Below are 9,250 nucleotides of genomic sequence, written 5' to 3'. Positions count from 1 at the left end.
CCCGGGAAGAGCGCAATGATGGTGCCAACTTGGGCCAGTGAAGCAACGTCCTCCACAACTAGACTGAAGAAGAAAAGAACAGCAACTTGTCTTTTCTCCTTCCCCCAATTCCCCAATAAAAATCTTTTAAAAAAAAAGTTTTATTTATATATATATAAGTATTTATATAATATATATATAATACATATATAACACATATTATATATAAGTATTTATATATAAGTATTTTATATATACTTATTTAGATATATTTAATATATTTTTCATGTATAAATATGAAAGACTAGACATGAAAATCACCTTGCCATGTGTTGAAAAATAAGGGTAATTGGCTTGGTGTGAATTTTATTTTCATTTTACCTTTTCCATTCTAGATAAGTAATAAGTAGAAAGGGCCAAGTTTCCCTACTTGGAATTTGGTTCTGGTTGAAATAACAGAATAAAATAATTTATATCATGGCTTAGATAACTGATTCTAGTAATACATAATATAATAAAGGAAGCCATTGCCTTAGAAAATAGTAAAGAATATTATATGCTATGTTTGGAATGTACTTAGATATAAAAGAGAATTTCACTTTAGATATATAGGTATGTATTAGCCTGGAGCGTTCCATCTCTTTTTTTTTTTTAGGTATTAGTTCTCTCAAATATAAAGAGGACCTTAGCATCTTTTCTCTATTGCATATTTTTAAAAGCTACCATGTACAGAGAATAATTCTTCTCAATATGTCAATCCCACTAAAAGGTATTGAGTATTCTGTTGGGCCACTAAAAGTATACAAAATATTTTTAGTCAAAGACGTGCATAGATTCCAGTTGAAATGTCATTTTAAAAATTATTTTACTTAGTTATATAACTATCTCCCATGACTGCTACCCTTCCTTACGTATCTTTTTACATTGAATAAAGAGCTCTTAAACAGATATGAAGAAAGGAAAGGTTAGCTCAGGAGAAAATCAAATAGATGCTGTGTGTACAGGATAGCAACACAGAAATTTGAAACATGGGGGAGAAAAGTCAATTAAATGGTTATCTCTATGTTGTTAAAATACTCAGCTACATTAAAGAAAAGCTACAAGGAATCAGTTAATAACATATTATGAAGACTATGAGGTTATAATGTGGAGTTAAATATTCTTTACCAAAGAAAGAGAATCTGACTTTTTGATTTGGATAAATACTTTTAGCTTCACTCATTACTATCATGCTATTCAAATTTAATTCTAATTAATTTAGGTATACAAATTTACTAAAATGTAAAATGGTGTTTAACATTGAAAACTTAAGAAAAGGTTTTTGCTTGCATCAGAAAGCTTGTTAGGGTTCTAACTATTACACTTTCCTGAGGCAGATGTCTGCTTCACTGTCAGTGACTAAGATAACACAGAGGAAGTACACTTAGGACCCACAGTCAGCCAGGAGATGTGACTAGCAAGCAATTTGGCTGATTTGCCAACAACATACTAAGAAGTAAACGTCCAAATGAGCATTCTATTTCTAAGCAGCCACTTTGGGGGATTAAACACATCTCAGTGGTATTGCCCCTGCTCAAAACATTCTGAACTTGTTTTCTAGATGCTCCCAGAAATAACTCATGAACCACCCAAAACTCAGGCTCATTGCTTTATAAATGGTATCTCCCATGGCAGTAGCCTGAGGCAAAGCGGATTAGAAAAATATCATTTTCTCTTCCCCTTTGTCTATTAAAAAACCTTAAATTTTAAAAATAATTGGTCCCAAAATGGCTACTTTTATAAGCCTGTTGTAGAAATCAAGACAGACAAAGGTAGGAAAGAAAAATGATGATGGTTCCTCCGCCCCCCCTAATAATTGGAACAGGGACAAAATATGGGGTACCCATCAGTGCTGCTTTGGGGTGAACCGTTCCCCCACCTAACCTCATTCTTGTGGTCCTGTTGGTTTTTCCACTGACCACCTCAGCCAGCTCCGCAGTATGTCAACTGTCCTCACTCTCTTTAACCTTTTAGGCATCTGACACTCTCTGACACACTTTCTTTTTCCCCCGGAAGCCACGAACAGTGTTGTCGGGGCGATTCCGCACCACTGCATATCGCCAGCCTTTTCGGGCCTTCTTGTAATTGTTTTTTTCCCCAGTCCATGTGAGCGCTGCTCTATCTACCGGAGTTACTCGAGGATTTACATACTTCTGAAGTGAGCAGCTGTGCCCTTGCTGCTCCGCGCCTTTTTCCGTGCTGTTTCCCTTGTTAAACGAAACTTCACTGGTTTGAGGCTCACCACCACTCCGTTTCCAAGTCCTGCTCTTCACCCTTGCCCCATCCCTACCCCTTTCTAGCCATGCAGCCCATAAGGAACTTACTTAACCGCACTGAGTCTTCGTTTCTTCATACGTGAAACGGGGATAAAATTACTGTCTCTCTCGTAGACTGATGACCAGGGAGATAATGCTGAGGACGTTTCTGATACGTTTTAAGTATTGATTATTTTAACTATTTTTTTTCCATCAAATCCTCACTTGGATATCATCCAATCCATTCAACATATTTTTTTATATATTGGGTTGTCGGAAAAGTCATGACGTATTTTTTCTATGTTGCAAAATAGAAATCTGTTGCAGAAATGCATCATGACCTTTGCAACAACCCAATAGGAACATTATCTAGAACTTGCACCAAGATAAAATGTTACACTTGCACTTAGATTAAATTATGCAAGCCCAGAGTTAAATTCTCCTTTAAGTATTTCTCACCCATCTTGAGCAGTAAAATGTTGACAGCGATGGTTTTCTTTGGATCATAAAAAAGCTCTATATAGATTGAAAGCTATGTATTATCTTTGAGTAGTCTGTCAAAATGCTGGGACCTCCTGTGACAGGAAAGTTAGCAAGCTGTCTAGTGCATGTTTCAGTGTATCTCAGCTTCCTTTCACCGACTGTCTCCCCAAACCTGGCTTTCTGTTGTTACTACCGTGACCACTAGTAGGGACACCATTCTTCAGGCTGTCACGTTTGAGACCAGTTCCTGTGACCCGCTCTGGCCTACCCCTTCCTCACAAGCACCACACTGCTGATGAGAGCTTCCTGTCCTCTGCCACTGCCCGTCATCCAGACGCCTGTCCTCTCATGCTTGGGCCACGACAGGATACTTCTAACTCTTCTAGCTGCCTGTACCCTCACATTCTTCCAATTCATGCCGCACACAACCCCATCCTGGTCACTTTCCAAAATTACCAATTTCATACTGTCTGACTAAAGTTTTTTATAGGCCTATACCACCTATCACGAGTTCTGACACAACGTAAACACTCAAAAAAATTGTAGGATAAATCCCATATCCTGACAAGGAACACCCATTGATTACATGAGGGAAGTATGGTCTGTAAGAGCCCCACATTCCATCTTAACTACGGTTCTGTGAATGTCAAATTCGCGGAAAGGAAGTAAAAACTGAGCATATATCAATAGCACTATGCAAGGTGCTTCGGCTTAGGTATATTTCCATATAGTCTCACACGGTACCGTAGGAGAGAGGTACTGTCTCCTTTTCAGTAGCAAGAGGCCCAGAGAGGTTACAGTTACCGTGAGCAGAAAGGGTCCAACTCACCCATGAACTCACAGCCCTGGTCTCTAAATGTATGCTTGTTGTATTCCATCCCTACTTTCTTTTAAGCAGGGTTTTAAACACTGGAGTTCCTTGAATGTCTTAGTTTTCTGATGCTGCTGTAACGAACTACCCCACACTGAGTGGTTGAGAACAAGACAAATCCTCATTGTAGAGTCCAGGAGGTCAGAAGTCCAAAGTCAGTCTCGCTGGGCTAAGATGATTGCTTCTGGAGGCTGTGAGGGGGGGGACGCTGTTCCTCTTCCTTTTTCAGCATCTGGAGGCCACCTGCGCTCCTTGGCTTTTCCCCCTTCCTCATTTCAGTCCCTCGTTTCTGTCCGCACACAGCCTAGCACTGGCTTTGACCTCCTGCCCTCTTCTTATAAGGACACTTTTGTAATGACACTGGGCCCACCAGGATCATCAAACCAGCGTTGCCATGTTGGGTAGCATATTCACGCGTTCCAGGCAATAAAGACATGGACAGCGTTGTGGGCTATGATTCAGCCTATCCCACTAGACACGAGCTCTGAGAATGGAGCCTGAATCCCCTGGTTCTAACAGCGGGCGATAGTTAGATGTCTCAACAATACCTACATGTCATGGTCTTTTGTCAAGATGTACTGAACACAATAATCATTCAGCCTAAGAAGGCAGTTGATTTACTCACCTGCTCATTTATGATGAACCTTCATTTCCATAAATAAAATCCACATCTTTGTTTTTCCCTGAAAAATTAAAAGAAGCATGTAAGCATGGGAAGGGCACATTAAACAAATAACAACTGTGTGTTGTGGAAGGATGTGTGAGAGAGAGCATAGTGGTCACTGCGCTAAACTCAAAATAAAAATTTCAATGTTTGTTTTAAAGTTTTCATGTAAAATAAGCCTACGCCTGGCTCACATTTCTTATAGACGTAGCATGGTTTTTATCACGAGGGTCTTTCAATTTTGACAGTTTATTTTTCCAAGAAGTTCAAGCATGTATTACAAAGTTAGTACTTCATTATCCCCCCTCAGCAAAACAAAGTCTAAATACATTTAATGATTCCGTTTTTGCCTATCATAAGAGCATTACTTAATGGTGCTTGAATTAACACAATGAATCGAGCTAATTGATGATCTCTCTTCTTAATGATACACTGACTTTTTAGGTCGTTCTCTGCCACTTCCATCAGGCTCATTAGTCCAGGGCCACTCGCATAGAAGGGACCCTCTCACATTTCTATAGATCAACGGAACAGGGACGCTGCTCTCCTCAATCAGGGAGAAGCAGGTTTTCTGCTGTCTTCTGGCCCTTTGTTTCTTCCACCCAGAAAAACCATCAATCTTTCAGGAGTGACTGATTTATACTGAGGGCCATAAATATCTCCTAGTAGGATTTTACTCCCAAAGAACTCTGCTATAGTGAGATTAAAGCCTGACGAAGCATGCGGTTATATGTATAAAACTTTGACTACAAATAAAAAACACCAATAGATGGCCCATATTTTGATGACTATATTCAGTCAATATTACCTTAAACATCAGCATTTCATAAGGAAATATTGGTGTGAAATTCCATGAGATTCATGCTTAAAAGAAACAGAGAAATATTTGTTATTAAGCTGTAAAAAAATGCATAAATATAAAAAAAAGTATAATGCCTTGTGCTAGAACATTTTGGTCCATGTATAAACTCGTAAAAACACTTAAACATATATAGTTGTTTAAGATAAGTGTATTAAAAATAGAGCCTCCCTCACACTTTCTGAAAATCAAAGAAAAACAAAATGATTGACAGATTAAAAACCTAAAGGTGACTATTACATTTTATATATTTTTTTTCTGAGTTGATTTAACCTCATGTGAGCAATAGCTGTCTTGTAAAGGGATGTATATGAACTTTAGAAAGCAAACCTTCAAACGGAATTCATTTCATGTATGCCACAGACTCTGAGAAATGTCACATTTATTCAGAGAGTTATTTGTTACTTAGAAGTTGAAGTGTTTTGACCAGTGAAAAGTTAACAACAAAATGCAAAAAGCTGAGACTCCAGTGATTGAAAGAATGCCAATTTATGACCCTGGGAATAGGTATTTGCATACTAATTGTAATGTTCCTGCTGTCACGTTACCTTCAGCTTGAAGATCAGTCAGAAAGAGAAAATTCCGCATCATCTGTGACAGTCAGACAGTGGAACGAAAAATGCCAATGAAGTAAGTTGCTGTTTAAAGCTATTTTTATCTCAGAAGAGGTACAAATGAAACACTTGAGCCTTCATTAGTCTCAATGTTTTGCTTCCTTCATTTATGATAAATATGCTAATTGTTGTCTTTCTTCCTGATTTATTTTTCTCTCCTTTCTCTACTGATTTCTTCTTCCTTTCTAAAATATGTGAACGGCTCGTTGTTTGCATGTACAGTTAATTCTATATACTGGCTAAGATAAAGAAAGGTTGTAAAGCAGAGAAAAAACACTGAGCTCTCTTTACATGAAGCTCTTCAAAATTATTAAATGTGACACAGAAGATGTATATGAGCCCTGGAAAAATGATCCATTCTTGCAATGTCTCTTTAGAAATCTGAACTTGGATATTAAATGCTGGGTGAGGAAGCAGCTGGCGCTTCCCCGAGCACATGGACTCCTTGCTTGAACTTCCCATTCTCCAGCACACTGCTAATTGAGTGTGAACACATAAGTTGTTGGATACCACATTTTTAATGCAATACAACGGGTTCTAGCTGGCACAATTAGCAAGATAACTGGTAGCTTTCATGCAGTTCCCATCTGGCCTGGCTCTTCTCTGGACACAAAATATGGGGACTGTTGGCCTTGATGGCACTGGCTTAATGAAGGAAACAGAAAGGAAATCAGCCAAAACCCCATGAAATATTAAGCGTGATTTTGGCTCCAGGTACATGGTGAATTTTCATGGCAAATCATATAGACATGAAAAGCTTCTCTGCTTTATACATTCAAATTATACAGGAAATACATACACAATGAGATGAGCCAGACCAAAGCTCTCAAAAGTCACAACTAAAATCCAAATAAAAAGGGGAAAGAGAGAGAGAAATGGCAGAGTGACACACTGTCCACTTATTCAACGTAACACATATCAAGTAAAATTCAACCAAGTCAGTACATTTTTAAATCACCCACCATCGTTTTTCCCCAATTTTAATTCAATAGATTTCTTTCTTAACATTTATATGGTTGCATTTTCTTAAACGTAAAACATATTTCTCACTTACATCTAAGAAATATCCCATTTTCACTTGAAAATGTACAAGATGTAGGAAACTCTGTCTTCTGGAAACTTTCTATCGAGTAGCCAATTTCCGTAATTTAACAATTATAATAGGAGAAATATATGTGTGAAGCACAATAAAACTCTATTCCAGAAAAAGCACTCTCAAAGTATTTATAATAAATGTTCTAAAACACAAACTAAGTACAAGGATAGGGGTATTGATTCAACCATTCTAGGAAGAATTGTAGAAAGAATTTGGGTTGCGAATAGATATTCCTGTGTTTGAATCCTAACTGCCCATTAATATATGTGAGACATTACACCATGTATTAGCATATCTGAGTCTCTTGACTCATGGGTAACATGGGATTAAAATAGACTGTCATGTTCAAGATTAAGTAAGGTAAAACACGTGACATGCTTAGCACCATGTGGTATAAATTGTAAACACTCCACATATGATTGTTCATTGAAGTGCTATTACAATATTGTCTTTTTGTTTAGTCATATACAGCAATAATGTACTTTTCCACAGAATTGTCAATATACTATCAACCCAAAATTCAAACATCAAATTAACATTTTTTTCTTAAAAGAGTTACATTCTGCCTACCTTCTAAAAAGTAAATGCTGCATTACCACCAACCCTTTCATCACATCAGATGGTCAAAATCAAACCTTTCCAGTCAAACTTGAAATCAGTTAGAAAGTGACAATCTAAGGGCATTCCAGGCATAGCACCCACCAGCAAGGGTATCGCTTCAGAGTTGAAGGGCAACTTTTTCATTTATAATAATGTCAGCATTTGGTGGACCTTAAACAATACTAGAATATCTTAGTATCTCTCATTCCATTATCCGTAATAGTCCATGTGTATAGACTATTTGTGAAATGTTAGTAAATCTTCCAAATCAAAACACAAGGGTTTTTCTTTTGTCCTTGTTTGCACACTATCTCCCAGATGTTCTTCCTTCTGTTTTTATTGTTTTCTTACATTAGTGAACATGCTAAGAATAGCTACCCTTTACTTGAACACTTCCATTCCAGAAAGACCCCTTTACATCCAATAAGCTCTTCACTGACTAGTTCCTTTGCTTCTGGCTTGAGCAAAGCCTGGATCTCCCAAAAGGACAGTACCTGCCTTGATGCCTTCCAGGACGGTGGATGATCACTGCCTCCAATTTCACACACCTCAGAGCTGAGAGCGAGGTCTGTGGTCTGTGGCTCCCCAGGGATGCTTTCACACAATTTTTTCTCCCCTCACCCAGAACATGCTTTAAAGCTAACACAAGTCAGCTATAGCCTTTCAGCAGCCTTTTGATCACTTATCTTCACCAGCATCTTGAAAGCCACAGCATCGCTTTTGGTGAAGGCTTCAATACCGGCCACTATTTGGGGACTGGTCCCTCCATCATTATTCGGTTATATGTTCAACAAATATTTCTTGGACCAGACATTCTGGCCTGGGTGCTGGAAAATGACTCTGACTCTTGTCATGAGAGAACTGACATACCAAAGGCGGAGTATGTATATGTTCATGCTTGAATGACGTTGCCCAGATTCTTTTCTCAGTGTTTTTCTTTGATGGTTGTTCCTCAAAATCAGTGTGCTGTGTGGCCAGCCTTGGGCTGCAAATGCCTCTCTGCCTTATTCATTAACATACATTCCACAGAAGCTTCTAACTCCAACACTCTGCTAACCACCAAATTCCAATCTACAAATAGAGATGACATTTTTCTACGGATGCATTGTAGGTGACTATGTGATCATTTTAGCACGATCTATAGAATTTCTATAAGTCATAGGGTTTATAACAAGCTTATTAGAGTAACAAGTGTCACAGTGCTCAAAAGCCCTTCGATGCAAAATTAAATCTAGAGTGGGGTCCCATTCTCCATTTATGAATGATGGAAATGGAACAATGCCATTTGTTTAAATTGCCCATTTGAATATAAAGCTACGATTTCAAATTGTTTCACAGGAAATCTTGTGTCCCCAAGATTTGGTTAGTCAAGGGGGAAAGGAAAATCAGCCGACCCACGGGGGAAGAAAATTTGAGACGGGAAATGTAATTAACGGAAGCTAGCAGCCTGAATGCCCATCACACAGCCCCCTCTATGCATCCTCTATGAGGACAGCCATTATTATCTGAAAATACAACTGACACGGCCACAGGAGAAGGGAGTGCAATCAACATTAACACAAATAATAAAAAAACAAATTACAAGAAGTAATAGACCATACAAGTTTAAGAGATGCTTCACACTAGCACATTTAAGATTAGTCACTTTGATATGCAAATGTAAGATTTTGTCAGAATGACTAGATATGAGACATTTTATTATCAGTCATTTTAAAGGAAACTTTCAATAAAACCGTCCCTTTGCATAATGAAGTCATTTGCATATCATAGGTACATAATCCAATTTTTTT

At 38.1% G+C, this 9,250-nt stretch overlaps 1 protein-coding gene across 1 annotated transcript in view; it reads left to right on the top strand.

Annotated features, from left to right (window-relative positions):
* Positions 1 to 9,250, top strand: part of RGS21 (regulator of G protein signaling 21) — a 44,464-nt gene that overhangs the window by 18,361 nt on the left and 16,853 nt on the right. The window lies entirely within an intron of this gene.

Source organism: Hipposideros armiger, unplaced genomic scaffold (genome assembly GCF_001890085.2).
Source record: "Hipposideros armiger isolate ML-2016 unplaced genomic scaffold, ASM189008v1 scaffold_398, whole genome shotgun sequence".
Lineage (NCBI taxonomy): Eukaryota > Metazoa > Chordata > Mammalia > Chiroptera > Hipposideridae > Hipposideros > Hipposideros armiger.
The sequence above is the reverse complement of the archived record's forward strand: the minus strand, read 5'-3'. Positions and strand labels throughout refer to the sequence as shown.